Below are 19,556 nucleotides of genomic sequence, written 5' to 3'. Positions count from 1 at the left end.
GAGACTCGTGACCTCAATTGGCTGCTTGTCTGACCTCGAGTTGTTGATGGAGTGGGTTCTGTTGTAGTATTCCGTGATGGTGTACTGGTACGCGGAATCGCTCTCTAGGATGAATAGGCGAGGTGGCTAGTAGGAGTTGTTGCAGAGGAGTTTGAAGCATAATTCATTCTATGGAGAAATTCCGTGTACACGGATGCAAGACACGACACGCTGACGTGCAAGGCTGCATTCTTCAACCCCGCGTGCTAGTCATGACTAGCGCCAAGCAAAATGTCGTCTTGGGCATCGGTGTAAGGGCCAAAGCTACCACGCTGGGCACCGTGAAGACATGAATGGCGCACCCTCAGGTGTACGACCCCGCCTACCTCTCCAACACCTTGGGCATGCCGAGTGCTGTTATAGATGGGCAGTGCTTAGGGTTTTGATGTTGCAACACATCACTGACACCGTTGCGCGCAGAGCTCAGGTTGAGCAGGTTTTTGGCCACGGTAGACACGGATGAAAATTGAGCCAACTTACCCATGTCGCTACCCCATGGTCGTGTCAGCTGGTTATTACGACTTCACACGAAGGACCTGGAGGGCCAAGTGCTCTTGAACAATCTTTCACAAGGTATCCCGAGTACCACAGATTATGACATCAGGCAGAAATTGTGCCCGGCGGCTGGCCACCCCACAATGACCGAACTAGGCATGCTGGTGATTTCCTGCATATGGTGCCCACGGAGCAATTATTTAGGTTCGGATTTTCGCACTATTTGACAGCTGGCCAAAAGTAGATGATACCGATTAGGAAAATTTCCGTAGATACATCTGTACGTGTTTAATATTCTATTATATGTACCTTTGCATCCATTGATAATTGTGATATCCTCTTGTAGCTGCTGTTTTGCATCTTCAGAAATGTTCATGCAAAACAGAAGGAATTGTGTTGTGTAATTGCAGTCAAGTGCAACGCAGAATTAATAAGGTACCTCTCATACTTTGGAGATTACGAGTAAGATCCAAGGTTCAGTACCGATCGATAAGAGAGGTGTAATATCCTCTGCCCTTATCAAAGTATGCTTTATACTTTTATTTTCTACCTGTCTCGAGATATATACCATGAATAATGTTTCATAGTTATGTACACTTCTTATTTAAACTCATCGTATTCTTGCTTTTCCTGTAACTTTCTATTTTATTTTCCTTATGTTAGGATTAGGGAAGAATTGCACAGTTCTAGGGCAAGGGCAGGGAATATCATCAGTACAAGAACTCTGGTTATCCCTCAACAGGAAGAGGTACAGTTTCCTACTGTCACCCAACTAGTCAATCCCCAGCATCAATGATATCTTAATCATTTTGAGAAGCTAAAATGCAGATACTTAACTCTGTTATTAACTGGTTTAGCTAGGTGCTCATTTCTAGGTTCACCTATGTTCTCGTGTCATACTTGGTTAAAACTGATATTGCTACTATTTCTCACAGAACCAACATTGTTAAAACTGATCTTGCTACATTGTAATTTTTTTTGCTGAAACTGGTCTATTTCAACTTGAAGTTTCTGCTACTATTTCTCGCAGAACCATCTTGGTTAAAACTGATATTGCTAGATCGTAATTTTGCTGAAACTGGTCTATTTCAACTTGAAGTTTCTGCCGCTATTTCTCACAGAATCATCTTGGTTAAAACTGATATTGCTACATCGTAATTTTTCTGAAATAAGTTAGGTGTATATGCCAAAGTTGATATGAGGAACTGAGGTGCCAAGTAGATTCTGCTGATTATATCTTGTAGATATTATTTCTGCTTCCTGCTATCTTTTTGTAGCAACCTTTGCAACTTTGAACTGTTTAGTGTGACATTTGGCACACTTTTAAAAGTTCAATTATATCCATTGCAGGATCATCATAAAGAGAACCTTAAAACTCAAGTTGCAGAAAAAGCATCATGGAACATAAGATCTCCTCTACTGAATATTTACTTGATGCACCTGTGTGTTTTGAAATGGTTGAACTTGTGTTTATGTTGAGATTTGATGCATGTACGAAAATTCTATGGAATTGTATGACAATAGATGTGATTTCATAACTCTACTGTTCATGTAAAGTGACTGGTTTGATGTGTATGTTTTGTATATGCCAAGTACGGGCATAGTTATATAGAAACATGATTCTGCTTTCCTTTTTTTTTTTGTTAATCCTTCCTTATTTTTCCTGACGGTTATGTCCTGACAGGATATATATGTTCGTGTTTTACCATGCCTGACATGAACATTTTGCTGTTAGCTACAGAACACCTTCGGGAAAACATGAAGAACCGACAGGAAATAGTTTCTGTCAGCCAACCGTCGGGCATTTAGAATTTCCCTGTCAATTTATCCCTGGCGGTATTTTCCTGTCGGTCAACTGACAGGAACAATTACCCTGACGGTATTTGGTAATTTCCTGTAGGTGCTTAGCCGTGGGGAAAAGACCAGTTTCTGGTAGTGCGTGTCGCTGGTGTTGTTTTGCTCACAATAGCAGAAGAACCATATTTTCAGTGGAGGGTTTGATGCATCTGGTGGGTCCAAGAATACTAATCATGCTTAAACTTTGACTAATATTTAAAAATTTCACACAAATAGATTTATTTAAGAAATTTTGGAGTAGGGGCCGGCTGGGGGGGGGGGGGGGGCAATGGCCCTGCCCTAGGGAAGCTGTGCCACTATGAACAAGAGGCCATTGGTGTATCGTGGCCCAGGACCCCCAAAATCTATGGACTGGTCCTGCCCTCCGTCCGGGAATAAGTGTACGTTTTCCTTTTACGAAAGTAAATTATTTATAAATTTGACTAAATTTTTACACAAATATAGTAACATATGTGACATAAAGTTGCTATATTATTGAACGACATGTCAAGATGAATCTAGCGATACCAATTTAGTGCCATAAATATTGCTCCTTTTTTCTAGGAAGTTGTTCAAAGTTAATATAATTTGACTTAAAACATGTCTTAAGATAGACTTATTTGTGGATCGTAGGGAGTAGTAGCATACTTCCTTTTATCATATTGTTTCTGGTTAACACGGCATTCTGGAACAACTGCCACATAAAATATGTAATCTTTAAAGGTAAATTTGGCAAACCAAATCCATACTTTTTAATCATCAACATTAGTACCAATTCAAATTGTAATTAGAACCAGATAAGTCTTTCTCTAGCTACTGCCACTGCCACCTGTACCGACATTGCGTAGAGAAAATTCAGCGTTTTTATTCGGTGTCCACGAAATCTTATCAGGAGCACATGTAAGCTCACAAGAGTTCGTAGCAGCAATACTTGCATTCCGCTGGCTAAGAGAATCACCAAATACCGTCAGTGACTTAATTAGCAGGGTCTAATCTCATGGCAGTGCTATTGCGTCCGGACGGCGGGCACCTCGCGTAGCGGAGGCCGGATCCCCTCCGCCAGCTGATCCTGATGGCTGCTAGCTATGGTGTCGGCCTGCTGCCTGTCCAATCGCTGGCGGTCCGGTGTGTTGGCTAGGCCATGGGCTCGATTTCGTGGCATGCCGGGGCGGTAGCCTCGAAAGGTAGGCTGCGTGTTTGGCTCTAAGGCGGGCAATATTGCGGTGGTGGTGGTCTCACTCCTCTGTCATGGGGATGGCGTGGAGCGGACGATGGGGGATCCTGGTGTAGGCGGCACTTCGGCTTCGGCAGCTTCCAGATCATGTTTCGGAAACCTACCTCGGGGGACAGCGGGTGGCTGAGTTCTCACCTGTGGTGTGAGGATGCTTCCGGGTGAAAGCTCAGAGCATCTCCACCGGAGCGCCCCATAGCGGCCTGATAGCATTTTTGGGAACGATGGCAAAAATGGGCTCGCACCGCCGTGCCCCAAAAAGCGTTGGCTAGTTTTCAAGCCCAATAGAAGCGCCGGCAACCTTGTGTCAGCCCTGATAGCTCCAAATCTCGATGCTTTTTACTACGGATTTTCACCCACCTATCTATTGGTTTTATTGGATTTTGTGTTTCAACTAACGCTAATATCGTAATCCAAGCGAAACCTTGTTTTGAAATTATGTATTTCAGGAAACCATCATATCTGGAGGATCCGTGGACATTTATGGGTTAATTCCAACGAAATAAAGACATTTCCTTTTGAGGCCAAATCCATCCTGGCGACCCAGGAGCTTTACCGGGCATCAGTACGGGCAGAGGTGACCGTACCTCCCGCCCGTACTGGCCGGCGCCGCCTTCCTCTTATCAAACCAAAACTTTCCGTGAAGGCACGAGAACGAAAAACACAACACAGCAGCCACCATTCGCACCAAAACAGAAGAGATCTGATCTATAGAAGGAGAAGACCATCCTCGACTCCACCGAAGATCAATAGCATCAAGATCACCACCTCATCCACTACACCCAACTTGTACTGAGAGAGAGATATATATCAAATAGGATCTAGCAATACTCGAGGAATCACAAGAAACCACCGAGATTAAAGCTTTACTCTAGTTTAACCACCTTAATAGATGCGCTGACCATGGTTTTGGTAACAAGCAGAAGGATCATTGGAGGAAGATGGAGTCCACCAAGAGGAGTCTTTCTCTCTTATAGGTTGCTTGCCTTCTCATATATAAATAAGAAGAATCATATTCGCTTATCGTATTTATTTCACGAGGCACATTCACTATCGCCATGAACCAAATCACCCAGCGCCTACCTTTCCACTTGCAGAAACCCTTTTATTTCTTATTAGTTGTTTACTTTTATGCACTTTACTTTATTGCATTATCAATACTCCAAAATTCTTTCATTTACACTCACCACTTTCCATTTCAATTCTTGCAGTCAATTCACATAAGACTTGTGAGACCTTGGGTGTGACGGAAACACCGCAGATAAACATCCTCCTACGCTCCTTGTTGGGATACGATATAAAAACAAGAAATAATACTACCACAAAAATATGCACGAATGACCCTGTGTTCTTGCAGGCCATCAAGCTATTTTCTGGCGCCGTTGCTGGGGAGCTAAGCGCAGGGTGTTTGTTTCTCGACACTTGTAAGTTTTGATCATCTTTGTTAAGGAAAGAGCTGGTTCCACACTTCAGGTAGAGTTTATCTACCAAACTTTATTGATCGAGTACCAGACTCTAGACGTTTGGAAGTTATTCAAAATCTATCTAATTCGCGTGTTGTGGACGTAAACAGTTTAAGTGCCATGATAGAAAACTTATCCATCCCATCTAAGGCAGCAGGGCCTAGCAAAACCTTAGTGGAATATGGGACACTCCTTCAACTTTAGTTGCAAAAAATCCTATTGTTTATCCTAATGTTAAGGGCACTGAATAGGAGATAGATCATGAGTTAATAATTATGATGCAAGATAATGCCTTTTTAGGAGAAGAACACGAAGATCCAAGCATTTACTTAACTAGAATGAATGATATATGTGAGGTAGTTGGACCTAAGAATTTGCCAAAAGATTTCTTACTTCTTAAATTGTTTCGTTGGTCCTTAAAGGACAAGGCATTCTAATGGTTGCAAGCCTTACCAAGAAATACTATTGCTAGCTGGAAAGATTGTATTAAAGAATTTATGAATAGATTTAATCCTTTCTATAAGACTATGCAGGTTAAAAGGGAGATTACTAATTTCTTTCAGTTTATTGGAGAGAGGTGGTTTCCTTTTTTGTTTTGTTTTCTTTTTCTTTATCTTTATCATTTTTAGTCTCTTTTTTCTTTCTCTTTTAGACTGTATGTTTGTTCTTTAAGTTAATAAAAGGTGGGGAGCTGTGGGTCTTTTGCCCTACAGTATAAGGTTTCAAAAAAACTTATTAAATATATGGAATATTACAAAACTAAATTCTTTTACATTACGAATTATAGTTCAAACTATTTAAATAAAATTAACTATGAGTATTTTGAAACTTATATGATCATGCCTTGGTGAAATCAAACATGACCATCCAAAATTGGGGCATAACCTTTATCTTTGACAATTTGAACACAATTATAATTTGGAGACACTCACAGATGATATAGTGCCTCATCCACAATAATAAAATCATCCCCAAGACATTTAGTAACAAATGTCACTTGGCTATCCAAAAATAAATCATATGAGAGGATAATGCTCATATCACATATGATGAAAATATCTATATAGCTTGCCTCCTAATGTATGCCACCTCATGCTATTAGGATTGCTATGGATGAGAAAATGACAATCAAGCACCTTATTCATCAAATCAATCAAAACAAGAGTCACCCATGTATGAGTCATCATACTAGAGCAAGCTCAAGCCTATAAAAGGAGCCTCACACTTCATTCATTTGATCATCTAGTACATGACATAAGGAAATCAAAACCATGAGACACTCCATACATTAGATAGGACCAAGATGAAGCAACTAGGAGGTGGAGGCATACCACAAGATGCAGGTTTATCATATTTACTTAAGAACAAGCTACAGAAAATGCCAAGGTAGAATCCCTAGGCAGGCCATATATGAGTAGAGCCCTAGGTTGTTTCAATGCATTGAGAAGTGAGAGAGTTAATATATGCTAACCATAGCCATACCCATCCAAGAAAGTATAAGAGAAGTATTATACCCTAGTTGATCAAGTTAGCCTTTGATATTGGAGGTGAGAACCATATTCTACTAGTAATACATTAGGAAGTCTATGTCATGATCATCACACACTAGTAATGATCAAAAACCCTAAGAATCTTAAGTAAGAAGCACTGTAGAATGAGTTGATCATGTCTAATGTATGATCATGCTTTGGAGATATAGAATACTAAGTTAAACCCTAGTATGATAAGCAGATATCATCCATCACATGAAATCATAGGGAGACCGCTAGTAACCCTAAATCATTTCCAATATCTTAAGTAGGAAAACAATTTAAGGACAACAACACTTTGACTAGCCAAGCACCTATGTTAACCTTAGTAATATTTTGAAGTACTCATCACCTTATTGTGAGGAAAAGCAACCCTAGTTAACTCAATCTGATATCTATCAACCACACATAGAACCTTATACCTATATGTTGTGGGTATACTTTATGGGTATATCAACGGCATGGCCTAGATCCGGCAAGCCCGGGTGGCCCATAGATGGTGGTGAGGCATGTGGCCCATCGGGCGGCCCAGTTGCTGTAGATCCTGAAGGATGAAGTCCAGCCCAGAACAGGAAGCCGGATCTCTACCGACCTACGAAGGAGGCCGGATCCGTGACGGCCCATGAAGTATCCGGATCCAGCACGTACTTGGAGGAAGGCGGATCCTTGACGTACACGGCAAGACATTGTACCGTAGTTAGGCAACTTGTATTCCGGCTAGGACTCTCCATGTAAACCCTAGATCTGTGCGCCTTTATAAGCCGGATCTTGGGAGCCCTAGAGGCACAAAACACAACTCATTGTAACAACGCGAAAGCGCCCAGATAATTCCAGACAAGCAGCAGTAGGCCCTGTCATCGTGCAGGTGTTCCGAAGCTGGGTAACTCGCGTACCACCGTCCCGTGTGCACTCTGCCCTATGGCCCCTACTTCTTCTCCCCTCGTGAGGATCCCTCCTCCGAGGTACCGTCGATCAGGCAACGACGGCTGGCGCCCACCGTGGGGCTCGCGGCGTCTGGAGGCCGGAACCGGGAGGGTTCCGCCGTGGGAAGCTACGACGACACCATCGCTGTGGGGCGTGTCCTTTACGCCGGAAATCTGCCGATCGTCCCTCCGGATGAGTGTTGGATTCCGGCTAAAACCGACCCCGTCAAGCTCTCCATCGTCCCAGTTGGCGGCATACACATCTTCATCGGGGAAACCGTCGATTCCGACGGAAACCCACTGGTAAGTAGCGCTGACGCGACCGCCGCTGAGCAGGACGCAGTCGCGAAGATCCGATCTGAGACGCAGGAACTTCCTAGCGAAGATTCCGCCTTAGATCTGAAAAAATCAAAACCCACCCAATCCGCCCCTGAGCGGGAAGTAACGGTGGAAGACCAATGCAGATCCGCCTGGGTCTCCCAGGTGTTAGAGAAGCAAAGGTGTCACTTCGTACACTTCTTGGCCCATACCGCCGGAACCGCCCCTCAAGAAGCCGGAGCTGGTCCAGAGCAGGTCATGGCCCCGGAAAACAACGCTGCTCCGGATCAGCAAGAGGTCAGTCGGAGAAAGCGAAACTCCGGTTGAAGAGTCGATTCTGGGAAATCTAAGCCCAATATCCGGAGACACCCAGTCCATGGACACTGAAGAGTTCGATCGCAAGGTGAAGGAATATGGATACGGCGGCCAGCCTGAAGTTGATTCCGCCCAGCCAAAGCAGGTACTTGCAACCGTAGCGGCGCTCGGAGAAAACGGATCAGAAGAGGCAGGCACCCAATCCGACCCCCAGCCATCCCACCACGGATCTCCGATGTCGCGGGAGCGGCCCCGTAGGGATTCTTCCTCGGAGAGCCTCCTGTCGCCTGAAGAGATGGTCGCACAAGCAGGCATGGATGCGGTTTATCGCTCGGAAATTCTTAACAAACCCATCACTCCCGAAGACATAGAAGCTTTAGAAGCTAAGAGAGTGGAGCTGCTGGCAACAGCCAAGAAGTTTAAGGACACCGCAGCCGCCATGCTGGAGGAAAGGAAGCACGCCGCAGTTTTTGTGGAAGACTTCATCCAGCGTGAGCAGGAGGTGGACGAAGGACTGGCGAAAGTCAAGGAGCTCCGAAAGCATTGGGGGGACAAGATCGTTGAAGCTGATCGAGAGGTAGAAAAGGTCCGGCGTGAGTTGATAGCTCCCCGCAGGATCACCTTCGCAACTCCAACGGATCAGCAGGCGTTCGCAACCCCAAAGGACAATATGACGAAAGCTGCAGAGATCCTGAAGAAAAGTGACGAGGAGATTGACATCAACTACTTACGCACGCTCGTCGCTTCAGCGGTTAAACAGCAGAGCAAGGCAGACACTTCGCGCAAGTTGGAATCTAACCCGGAGCATTGCGTCTCCACTGCGCAGAAGGAGGCCCGCGACAATCGCCATCGAGATGACGAATCGCGAACCGGATCCTCGGAACGCAGAAGGAAAGCCAGGGAACACCCAAATCCGATCCCCGTACCATCAAAGACGCCACCGTCAGATCCGAGAAAGGGAAAGGATGCAATGTACTCCGGACGAGACAAGTACCGCAACGCCTCTCCTCCGCCTAATGGTTACCCGCCTCCCCCTCGCCGCCGTAGTCCAGCCGGAAACACCAGGCCTCAGGGGCATGGTGGAATTCTTATCCGCGACAACGCGCTGCCCTCAAGAAACAGGAGCAGGGAGCGCACGCCGGAACCTCGCCGGAATCAGAACAACGATCGTGAGCCCGAGCCTAGAAGGAGCCGGAATGAGGAACGCGACCCGGAGCCCCGCCGGAGCCGGAACGACCAGGGCAGCCAGCGTCACGGCGAAGGCAGCCACAGGAGCCGGAGCCAGCACCGGGAGGGCCGGGGAGAATCTGGAGGCGGAAGCAAGAGGTCGGATCGGCCCCCTCGCAGGTCTCCCTCACCACCACCTAGCGGTGGCGGCGGAGGTGGAGGCGGAGGCGGTGGCCGGAGATCTCGCTCTCGCTCACAGTCCCCCCGTCACGGCTCGCGCGACGCGCGGGAACGCCTCAACGAATACAGAACCGACTACATCGGACCAAAGTGCTTTGGCAGGATGATTCGAGAGGAACCAAAGCCAAGGAGCTCCCTCAAGCTACCCGGAAATCTGAAGCATTATGATGGCACCGAAAGGACGGATACCTGGATTGAGGATTACTATAATGCAGTAACCTTTGCCGGAGGAACCCCTAATATCGCCCGCCGCATGCTCCAGCTTGTACCTTGTAGGACCAGCCCGGATCCGGCTCGGCGACCTCGAGAAAAACTCCATCTTTTGCTGGTTCGACTCGAAGACCGATACGTCTCCAACGTATCTATAATTTCCGATGTTCCATGCTTGTTTTATGACAATACCAACATGTTTTGTTCACACTTTATATCATTTTTATGCGTTTTCCGGAACTAACCTATTGACGAGATGCCGAAAGGCCGGTTGCTGTTTTCTGCTGTTTTTGGTTTCAGAAATCCTAGTAAAGAAATATTTTCGGAATCGGACGAAATCAAGACCCAGATTCCTATTTTTCCCGGAACCATCCAGAACACACGAGAACTGCCAGACAGGGGGACAGGGCCACCAGACCACACCCCGGCGCGGCCAGGGGGGGGCGCCCCCCTATGGTCTGGGCAGCCCGTGGCCCCTCCGACTCCGATTCTTCGCCTATATAAGCCGTCGTGACCTAAAAACATCGACAGAAAGAACCACGAGACGGAAACCCATCCAGAGCCGCCGCCATCGCGAAAGTCAAATTCGGGGGACAGAACTCTCTGTTCCGGCACCCTGCCGGGACGGGGAATTGCCCCCGGAGCCGTCTCCACCGCCGTCTCCACCGCCATCTTCACCGCCATCGCTGCCTCCATGATGAGGAGGGAGTAATCCATCCCCGAGGCTGAGGGCTTCGCTGTAGCTATGTGGTTCATCTCTCTCCCATGTACCTCAATACAATAATCTCATGAGCTGCTTCACATGATTGAGATTCATATGAGTTTGTATCACTACTATCTATGTGCTACTCTAGCAAAGTTATTAAAGTAGTTCTATTCCTCCCGCACGTGTGTAAAGGCGACAGTGTGTGCACCGTGTTAGTACTTGGTTTATGCTATGATCATGATCTCTTGTAGATTGCGAAGTTAACTATTGCTATGATAATATTGATGTGATCTATTCCGCCTACATATGCATGAAGGTTACGGTGTGCATGCTATGCTAGTACTTGGTTTAGTCTGTTGATCTATCTTACACTAAAGGTTACTAAAACATGAGCATTATTGTGGAGCTTGTTAACTCCGGTATTGAGGGTTCGTGTAATCCTATGCAATGTGTTCATCATCCAACAAGAGTGTAGAGTATGCATTTATCTATTCTGTTATGTGATCAACGTTGAGAGTGTCCACTAGTGAAAGTCTAATCCCTAGGCCTTGTTCCTAAATATCGCTATCGCTGCTTGTTTACTGTTTTACTGCGTTACTACTGCTCGTGTTACTAGTACTTGTTTACTCGTCCTGGGCAAAGCACTTTTCTCGGTGCCGTTGCTACTACTTATTCATACCACCTGTATTTCACTATCTCTTCGCCGAACTAGTGCACCTATTAGGTGTGTTGGGGACACAAGAGACTTCTTGCTTTGTGGTTGCAGTGGTTGCATGAGAGGGATATCTTTGACCTCTTCCTCCCCGAGTTCGATAAACCTTGGGTGATCCACTTAAGGGAAACTTGCTGCTGTTCTACAAACCTCTCGCTCTTGGAGGCCCAACACTGTCTACAAGAATAGAAGCTCCCGTAGACATCAAGCACTTTTCCGGCGCCGTTGTCGGGAGGAAAGGTAAAAAGGCACTCATACTCCGGTTCCAGTGTAACGGTACTTTTCCGGCGCCGTTGTGTGTGTGCTCGAAGCTATTTCCTTTAGATCCCGCAATTGCATCTTTTTGTTTCTTGTTTACACTAGTTTGGCATAATGGACAACAATGAGCTTCTTATTCTATTTCCTGATTTAAGACATGGATGGTTTGATGCGAAAATTAAAAAACCTATGAAATCTTATTTGCATGCTGGTAGTAATATTAGTATGAACGCTTTGAACACCATTGTTGATAATAATATAGAAAGTTCTAAGCTTGGGGAAGCTGGTTTTCATGATCTTTTTAGTCCCCCAAGCATTGAGGAGAAAATTTTCTTTGATGATACTTTGCCTCCTATTTATGATGATTATAATAGTGGTCTTTTGGTACAACCTACTATGGAGAGTAAATTTTGTTGTGATTATACTATGCCTCCAACACTTGAAGAGAATAATAATGATAGCTACTTTGTTGAATTTGCTCCCACTACAACTAATAAAATTGATTATGCTTATGTGGAGAGTAATAATTTTATGCATGAGACTCATGATAAGAATGCTTTATGTGATAGTTATATTGTTGAGTTTGCTCATGTTGCTACTGAAAGTTATTATGAGAGAGGAAAATATGGTTGTAGAAATTTTCATGTTACTAAAATGCCTCTCTATGTGCTGAAATTTTTGAAGCTACACTTGTTTTATCTTCCTATGCTTGTTACTTTGCTCTTCATGAACTTGTTTATTTACAAGATTCTTTTCCATAGGAAGCATGTTAGACTTAAATGTGTTTTGAATTTGCCTCTTGATGCTCTCTTTTGCTTCAACTACTATTTCTTACGAGTGCATCATTAAAACTGCTGAGCCCATCTTAATGGTTATAAAGAAAGAACTTCTTGGGAGATAACCCATGTGTTATTTTGCTACAGTACTTTGTTTTATATTTGTGTCTTGGAAGTTGTTTACTACTGTAGCAACCTCTCCTTATCATGTTTTTGTGCCAAGTAAAGTCTCTATGGTAAAGTTGATGATAGATTTGGATTGCTGCGCAGAAACAGCATTGCTGTCTGTCACGAATCTGGGTCTAATTCTCTGTAGGTAACTCAGAAAATTATGCCAATTTACGTGAGTGATCCTCAGATATGTGCACAACTTTCATTAGTTTTGAGTTTTTCCATTTGAGCAAGTCTGGTGCCATTTTAAAATTCGTCTTTACGGACTGTTCTGTTTTTGACAGATTCTGCCTTTTATTTCGCATTGCTTCTTTCGCCTGTGTTGGGTGGATTTCTTTGTTCCATTACCTTCCAAGTAGCTTTGAGCAATGACCAGAAGTGTTAAGAATGATTGTGTCACCTCTGAACATGTGAGTTTTTGATTATGCACTAACCCTCTAATGAGTTTGCTTAAAGTTTGGTGTGGAGGAAGTTTTCAAGGGTCAAGAGAGGAGGATGATATACTATGATCAAGAAGAGTGAAAACTCTAAGCTTGGGGATGCCCCGGTGGTTCATCCCTGCATATTTCAAGAAGACTCAAGCGTCTAAGCTTGGGGATGCCCAAGGCATCCCCTTCTTCATCGACAAATTATCAGGTTCCTTCTCTTGAAACTATATTTTTATTCGGCCACATCTTATGTACTTTACTTGGAGCGTCTCGTGTGCTTTTGTTTTTGTTTTTGTTTTTGTTTGAATAAATGCTTGTGTGGGAGAGAGACACGCTCCGCTGGTTCATATGAACACATGTGTTCTTAGCTTTATCTTTTAGTGTTCATGGCGAAGGTTAAAACTGCTTCGTTCATTTTTATATGGTTGGAATTGGAAAATGCTACATGTAGTAATTGGTATGATGTCTTGAATAACTTGATACTTGGCAATTGTTGTGCTCATGTTTAAGCTCTTGCATCATATACTTTGCACCCATTAATGAAGAAATACATAGAGCTTGTTAAAATTTGGTTTGCATGAGTGGTTTCTCTAGAGTCTAGATATTTTCTAGTAAGATGTTTGAACAACAAGGAAGACGATGTATAGTTTTATGATGCTTGTAATATGTCTTTTATGTGAGTTTTGCTGTACTAGTTCGTGCTTGTGTTTGCTTCAAACAACCTTGCTGGCCTAAACCTTGTATCGAGAGGGAATACTTCTCATGCATCCAAAATCCTTGAGCCAACCACTATGCCATTTGTGTCCACCATACCTACCTACTACATGGTATTTATCCGCCATTCCAAAGTAAATTGCTTGAGTGCTACCTTTAAAATTCCATCATTCACCTTTGCAATATATAGCTCATGGGACAAATAGCTTAAAAACTATTGTGGTATTGAATATGTACTTATGCACTTTATCTCTTATTAAGTTGCTTGTTGAGCGATAACCATGTTTCACGGGGACGCCATCAACTATTCTTTGTTGGATATCATGTGAGTTGCTATGCATGTCTGTCTTGTCTGAAGCAAGAGAGATCTACCACCTTCATGGTTGGAGCATGCATATTGTTAGAGAAGAACTTTGGGCCGCTAACTAAAGCCATGATTCATGGTGGAAGTTTCAGTTTGGACATATATCCTCAATCTCATATGAGAATAATAATTGTTGCCACATGCTTATGCATTAAAGAGGAGTCCATTATCTCGTTGTCCATGTTGTCCCGGTATGGATGTCTAAGTTGAGAATAATCAAAAGCGAGAAATCCAAAATGCGAGCTTTCTCCTTAGACCTTTGTACAGGCGGCATGGAGGTACCCCATTGTGACACTTGGTTAAAACATGTGCATTGCAAAGATCCGGTAGTCCAAGTTAATTAGGACAAGGTGCGGGCACTATTAGTATACTATGCATGAGACTTGCAACTTGTAAGATATAATGTACATAACTCATATGCTTTATTACTACCGTTGACAAAATTGTTTCATGTTTTCAAAATAAAAGCTCTAGCACAAATATAGCAATCGATGCTTTCCTCTTTGAAGGACCATTCTTTTACTTTTATGTCGAGTCAGTTCACCTATTTCTCTCCACCTCAAGAAGCAAACACTTGTGTGAACTTTGCATTGATTCTTACATATTTGCATATTGCATTTGTTATATTGCTTTGCATTGACAATTATCCATGAGATATACATGTTACAAGTTAAAAGCAACCGCTGAAACTTAATCTTCCATTATGTTGCTTCAATACCTTTTACTAAGAATTTATTGCTTTATGAGTAACTCTTATGCAAGACTTATTGATGCTTGTCTTGAAAGTACTATTCATGAAAAGTCTTTGCTATATGATTCAATTGTTTACTCATTGCATTTACATTGTTTCTAATCGCTGCATTCATCTCATATGCTTTACAATAGTATGATTAAGATTATGTTGGTAGCATGTCACCTCGGAAATTATCTTTTATCGTTTACCTACTCGAGGACGAGTAGGAACTAAGCTTGGGGATGCTGATACGTCTCCAACGTATCTACAATTTCCGATGTTCCATGCTTGTTTTATGACAATACCAACGTGTTTTGTTCACACTTTATATCATTTTTATGCGTTTTCCGGAACTAACCTATTGACGAGATGCCGAAAGGCCGATTCTGTTTTCTGCTGTTTTTGGTTTCAGAAATCCTAGTAAAGAAATATTTTCGAATCGGACGAAATCAAGACCCGATTCCTATTTTTCCCGGAACCATCCAGAACACACGAGAACTGCCAGAGAAGGGGGACAGGGCCACCAGACCACACCCCGGCGCGGCCGGGGGGAGGGCGCGCCCCTATGGTCTGGGCAGCCCGTGGCCCCTCCGACTCCGATTCTTCGCCTATATAAGCCGTCGTGACCTAAAAACATCGACAGAAAGAACCACGAGACGGAAACCCATCCAGAGCCGCCGCCATCGCGAAAGTCAAATTCGGGGGACAGAACTCTCGTTCCGGCACCCTGCCGGGACGGGGAATTGCCCCCGGAGCCGTCTCCACCGCCGTCTCCACCGCCATCTTCACCGCCATCGCTGCCTCCATGATGAGGAGGGAGTAATCCATCCCCGAGGCTGAGGGCTTCGCTGTAGCTATGTGGTTCATCTCTCTCCCATGTACCTCAATACAATAATCTCATGAGCTGCTTCACATGATTGAGATTCATATGAGTTTGTATCACTACTATCTATGTGCTACTCTAGCAAAGTTATTAAAGTAGTTCTATTCCTCCTGCACGTGTGTAAAGGCGACGAGTGTGTGCACCGTGTTAGTACTTGGTTTATGCTATGATCATGATCTCTTGTAGATTGCGAAGTTAACTATTGCTATGATAATATTGATGTGATCTATTCCGCCTACATATGCATGAAGGTTACGGTGTGCATGCTATGCTAGTACTTGGTTTAGTCTGTTGATCTATCTTACACTAAAGGTTACTAAAACATGAGCATTATTGTGGAGCTTGTTAACTCCGGCATTGAGGGTTCGTGTAATCCTACGCAATGTGTTCATCATCCAACAAGAGTGTAGAGTATGCATTTATCTATTCTGTTATGTGATCAACGTTGAGAGTGTCCACTAGTGAAAGTCTAATCCCTAGGCCTTGTTCCTAAATACTGCTATCGTTGCTTGTTTACTGTTTTACTGCGTTACTACTGCTGCGTTACTAGTACTTGTTTACTGTCCTGGGCAAAGCACTTTTCTGGTGCCGTTGCTACTACTTATTCATACCACCTGTATTTCACTATCTCTTCGCCGAACTAGTGCACCTATTAGGTGTGTTGGGGACACAAGAGACTTCTTGCTTTGTGGTTGCAGGGTTGCATGAGAGGGATATCTTTGACCTCTTCCTCCCCGAGTTCGATAAACCTTGGGTGATCCACTTAAGGGAAACTTGCTGCTGTTCTACAAACCTCTGCTCTTGGAGGCCCAACACTGTCTACAAGAATAGAAGCTCCCGTAGACATCAAAGACCGCTTTTGAGAAACACTTCAGAGGCACCTACAAAAGACCTGCCACGGCAAGCGACTTACAAGCTTGTATCCAGAAGAAGGGAGAATCCTCAAGAAACTTCCTCACACGATGGTTGGCATGAAGGAACGAGTGCGAAAACGTCGACCACACCACTGCCATGTACGCCTTCATTGGTGGACTGCAGAGAGGAGGATTGCTGAGGCATAAGCTTACATGTTTGGCTAACGCCAACAAACTGACTTTGGACGAGATGATCTCCATTGCCAGTGATCACACTGCCGCCGATGACGACGCATGCGGTGATATCGCAGCTACAGCAATCCCCCTGCACCAACAAAAGAAGAACCGTGATAACGGCAACAACAGCGGCCATAAACGCAAAAACCCTGATGACCAGAAGAGTGGCGGATCCGATATGGTCGCCATGGCGTTCCAACGCGGAGGTTCAGGAGGCGGAAGAGGACGCGGCCGCGGAGGCGGAGCCGGCAGGGGTCAGCAGCATGGCACTGAGGTCACCGCCGGCGGATCCCGCGCCCGCAAACCTACGAGGAGTACAGAGACATGTCCTGCCCGGCCCACTTGGATCCGGCTACGGGGAAGTCCACTCACACCAACCGCAACCGCAAGTGGGTCAACGACCTAAAGAACGACCCGGAGGCGGGATACAAGCGAGCCCGGAAGCACCGCCCACGCGGCAAAGGTGGCAAGGGCAAGAACAAGGACAAGGAGGAGGACAGTTTCGAGGCGATGGACGAGGATGATAACTCGCCGGATCCCAAAGCCGGATCCGCAGGTAAATCCAACCCCTTCGAGAAAAAGAGCGTGGGGGCTTACCACACCTTCCTCGGAACCCCAACAGTCCGCGCTACAAAGTCAGCTACCCGGATCCTGAACGCCACGCTTCCGGCCGTGCCGCGAGATGTCGGTGGTCGGAAGTTCCGTGCACATTTGACAGGGAGGATCATCCCGCCATTGTGCCAAAAGAATACTATGCCTTGGTTGTAAGTCCCCGCATAGACGGGTATGACTTCTCCAAGTGCCTCATGGATGGCGGAGCCAGCTTGAACATCATGTACCTGGAGACTCTGGAACGGATGAACCTCACCAAGGAACAGCTCAAACACAGCAACACTGAGTTTCACGGCGTGGTTCCGGGTAAGAAGGCGAATTCCCTCGGCAGCATCACACTTCCCGTGGCTTTTGGCGATGTTCGCAATTTCCGCGAAGAAAAGATCACGTTTGAAGTTGTGCCCTTCAAGAGCTCCTACCATGTCATCTTCGCCAGGCCCACCTACCACAAGTTCCATGCAAGAGCGTGCTATATTTACAACAAGCTCAAGATTCCGGGTCCTAATGGTATGATCACCATAACCGGAGACTACAAAAAGGCTCACGAGTGCGAGTTGGGCGAAGCCGCCTTCGCGAGTCCGTCATATCCGGAGAAGAGCTGAAAGGCTACGAGCCGCGGTGGATCCGACCGAAATGCAGACCACCAAGAAGCAGATCTCCGAACACAAAAACTCCTTCAGTGGCCGCGATAGAGACCAAGAAAGTCAACTTCAAGGAAGGCGACGATTCCAAGCAGGTCTCGATCGGAGCCAACATGGACCCCAAATAGGAAGACGCGCTCGTCGAGTTCCTCCGCGCTAACATGGATATCTTCGCATGGCAACCTTCTCGACATGTCCGGAGTACCAAGGAACTCGCCGAGCACTACCTCAACATAAACCCGGGGCTAAACCGGTGAAGCAAGCTATGCGACGCTTTGGAGATAAGAAGCGCCGCGCCATAGGAATGGAATTAGCAAAGTTACTAGAGGCAGGTTTTGTAATAGAAGTAATCCATACCGATTGGGTCGCAAATCCCGTCCTTGTACCCAAAAAGAACACCGAAATACTAAGAATGTGCATCGATTACTCCGGCTTGAACAAACATTGCCCGAAAGATCCGTTTCCCTTGCCGCGCATTGACCAAGTCATTGATTCGACTGGCAGGGCGGAACTTCCGTGTTTTCTTGATGCGTATTCCGGTATCATCGATCCGGATGAAGGAGTCCGACCAAAAGGCGACCTCATTCATCACCCCATTTGGCACTTACCGCTATGTTACTATGCCCTTTGGCTTGAAAACGCAGGTGCCACCTACCAATGTACGATGCAAGCGGTGCTTGAAGGACCAGATTGGCCGGAATGTACACGCCTACGTCGACGACATCGCGGTCATGACTCGGAAAGGATCCGACTTGATCAGCGACCTCACAGAAACCTTTGAGAATCTCCGACGGTACAAGATGATGTTGAATCAGCTGAAGTGCGTCTTTGGCGTACCAACTGGAAAACTCCTTGGCTTCATTGTCTCCAACAGGGGCATTGAAGTAAACCCGGAAAAAATCAAGGCAATTTTGTGCATAAAAAGGCCAACTTGTCTCAAAGATGTGCAACGGCTCACCGGTTGTGTCGCAAAGCAATCGGGAGGTTTGTTAGCCGTCTTGGCGAGAAGGCACTTCCCCTGTACAAGCTATTGAAGAAAACAGACAAGTTTGTCTGGGACGAGGCAACAGATGCAGCACTACAAGGGTTGAAGGAGATACTTACCTCCCCACCTATCTTGGCAGCTCCAGGAGAGTCAGAGCCCATGCTCCTCTACCTGGCAGCCACCAACAGGGTCATCAGCCTCGTCATCGTGGTGGAACGACAGGAAGAAGGTCACGAATATGGAGTCCAAAGGCCAGCTTTACTATATCAGCGAGGTCCTTACGGAATCCAAACAGCGCTACCCTCACTTTCAAAAGCTTGCCTACGGAGTATTCCTAGGCAGCAGAAGCCGAGACATTACTTCCAAGAACATCCAGAATAGCTCGTGAGCAAGGCTCCGCTGTCAACAATTCTCAACAACGCTGACGCAACAGGACGCACAAGAAAATGGGGCATTGAATTATCCGCCTTCGATATCAGCTACAAAGCCAGGACTGCGGTTAAATCACAGGTCTTGGCGGATTTCGTTGCAGATTGGACAGAAGCTCCGGATGCTAATCTGGAGCCGGAACCAGAAACATGGGTAATGCACTTCGATGGATCCAAGCAGCATCAAGGCTCGGGAGCCGGAGTCACCCTGAAGTCCCCTACCGGAGAAGAACCGCAAGACGTTCGCGCATCCACTTCGAAGCTACAAACAACATGGCGGAGTACGAG

General features: G+C 45.4%; 1 long non-coding RNA gene across 3 annotated transcripts; it reads left to right on the top strand.

Annotated features, from left to right (window-relative positions):
• The first annotated feature begins 909 nt into the window (after positions 1-909).
• Positions 910-2,072, top strand: LOC124699453. Of its 3 annotated transcripts, none has more exons than XR_007001395.1 (3): positions 910-969; positions 1,198-1,282; positions 1,885-2,072. It is a non-coding gene; the product is annotated as an uncharacterized LOC124699453 (long non-coding RNA). The 3 variants fall into 3 exon arrangements; XR_007001396.1 differs by having other exon boundaries at positions 917-1,032; XR_007001397.1 differs by having other exon boundaries at positions 917-1,058.
• The last annotated feature ends 17,484 nt before the right edge of the window (positions 2,073-19,556 follow it).

This window comes from Lolium rigidum, chromosome 3 (genome assembly GCF_022539505.1).
Source record: "Lolium rigidum isolate FL_2022 chromosome 3, APGP_CSIRO_Lrig_0.1, whole genome shotgun sequence".
NCBI lineage: Eukaryota > Viridiplantae > Streptophyta > Magnoliopsida > Poales > Poaceae > Lolium > Lolium rigidum.
This window is presented reverse-complemented; position numbering and strand designations above follow the sequence as displayed.